This window comes from Epinephelus moara, chromosome 11 (genome assembly GCF_006386435.1).
Source record: "Epinephelus moara isolate mb chromosome 11, YSFRI_EMoa_1.0, whole genome shotgun sequence".
NCBI classification, from domain to species: Eukaryota; Metazoa; Chordata; class Actinopteri; order Perciformes; family Serranidae; genus Epinephelus; species Epinephelus moara.
In genome coordinates this window covers 16,092,445-16,094,668 of record NC_065516.1, presented here as the reverse complement: position 1 = coordinate 16,094,668, position 2,224 = coordinate 16,092,445, and positions in this window count along the sequence as shown.

Genomic DNA, 2,224 nt, shown 5'->3' with positions numbered 1-2,224 from the left:
TGTTTACAAGTGACACTACCTCCAAGGCCTTTACACAGAGATGGGCCTTTGCACATGATAATGGCATTATTTAGCCTGTAATTGTTTACAAGAGACTACCTCCAAGGCCTTTACAGAGAGATAGGCCTTTGCACATGATGGCATTGCCTTTGCACAAATCACTGTTTACTTTTCCAATGGCAAATGTGAAATTTATTTATTTATTTTATTTATTTTGTTTACAAGGGATGCAACTTGTTTCTCCCGTTAGAGAGAACCTGCTACTTGACAACTCAAATGTGACCATTTTTATAAGAGATTGTAATTTAATACTTTGTGTTTGCAGGAAATTTAAGTTATTTTATACTTGTTCAGTTGTGCTTAGTTGTTCAATAAATCTTAACTAAAAGTACTTAATTTGTATTTTCTTCATTTATTTTCAGACAGTGTAGTTTTACAGTCCTTTAAAGTGGCAATAAAAAATAGTTGTAAATAAATAGGTCCAGGGGAATCATATTAGTATCAATATAATTGGCTGTGGAGCAATTATGCTGCCACAGCACCATCTAGTGGCCAAACTTTTTTGGTTTTTTTGCGCGCGTGCGGGGGGGGGGGGGGGTACTTATCGTCCATTTATCGTTATCGTGGTGAACTGCTCAATATATCGTGATATTGATTTGAGGCCATATCGCCCAGCCCTAGACCACAGCATGTTTCCAAGTGTTCGATTAAATCTCTCAGTCCCCCCATTCCCCATGGGATGATATGCTGTAGTATGTGACTTGGAGACTCCGGAGAGTTTGAGCAGTTCTGCTATGAGCTCACTTTCGAAGTTGGTGCCCTGATCAGAATGGACACGTTCAGGGAACCCATAGACGCAGAAGACGTGATCCCACAGCTTCTTAGCTACTTGTTTAGCCAACTTAGTAAAGTGGTCCGTCATAACAAGAATGTCCACTGAATGCTGCTTACTGTCCTCCGCACTTCAAAAGTCCAAACACACCAGCTCCATAAGGCCAGATGTCCTGATGCTTTCAAGTGGGGCTCGAGCAGAGGGGTCTGGTGTTTTGGCCAGAATGCACCTTTGGCAGCACTTGACATGATCTTTTACATCGGACTCCATCTTCGGCCAAAAGAACCACTGCCTCGCTAGATGCAGGGTCCTTGCCTGCACCTAATGTCCAGCAGAATCATGTATGCCATGTAATGCTTTTTCCTTGAGGCTGTCCGGCAAGACATACTGGTGTCGCTTTTGTTTACTGATGGGGTCTTTAGTAACTCGGTACAGGACACCGTTTTGGGCTTTAAGCCTCTCCCACTGCTTGATGAGCACCATTGCCTTTGTGTCAAATCCTGCTCTTTCACCCTGGGAAGGTCGCCTGCCAAGGATGACAAATAGCATGACTGTGGAAATAGTGGGGTCAAGCTCTTGGCTGTGCTGAAGCTCCTCCAGCGTGAATGCAGGGAGTGAATCTTGTCCTGGTGGTAACAGGCCTTGAACAGACTGAATTAACTCCACAGCTCTTGTCTCAGCGGCAGTCTCCCAATGATCATGAGCATCCAAAAGAGCCTTAACAGCCACAGCATCACAGTGATACCTGAAGGGGGCAGATTGGGGTTTTGAGCTACTGCAGGCTGATTTCTTCACCTGTTGACACTGGACCTTTAGCCGGAAGGTATCTTGAATGCCGTTGTGACAAACACCCTCAGCTTCAGCAAGAAGATGGCTGTACTGCTCTGTGATGAGCCTGTGACTGACTGTTTTTGCAAAGGGATCTCTGCTGAGAGCGTCAGCTACTATGTTCTTGGTGCCAGGTATGTGTTTCAGGTCAAATGTGTAAGGGGCGAGTTTAGATACCCAGCGCTGCTCGCATGCATCAAGCTTGGGGTTTGTCATGATATAGGTAAGAGGATTGTTATCAGTCCATACTGTGAAAGAATGGCCCCTTAACCAATGGCTACCTTCTCGCACACACTCCATTTTAAAGCTAAAAAATCGAGCCTGTGCGCTGGGTATTTCTTTTGGGAACTGCTCAGGGTTTTACTGGTAAAAGCAATGGGACGCGCCTGTCCTTGACCAGCTGGTATTTGGGACAAGACAGCTCCAAGTCCGTCTAGTGAGGCGTCAATAGACAAATCTTTTATCAGGGGCTGAAAGAAGTCTGGGTGAGAGAGGACAACACAGTTTAACAGAGCATCTTTCAGATTACACAGGGCAGCATCACATTCGTCTGTCCAGTCAGAG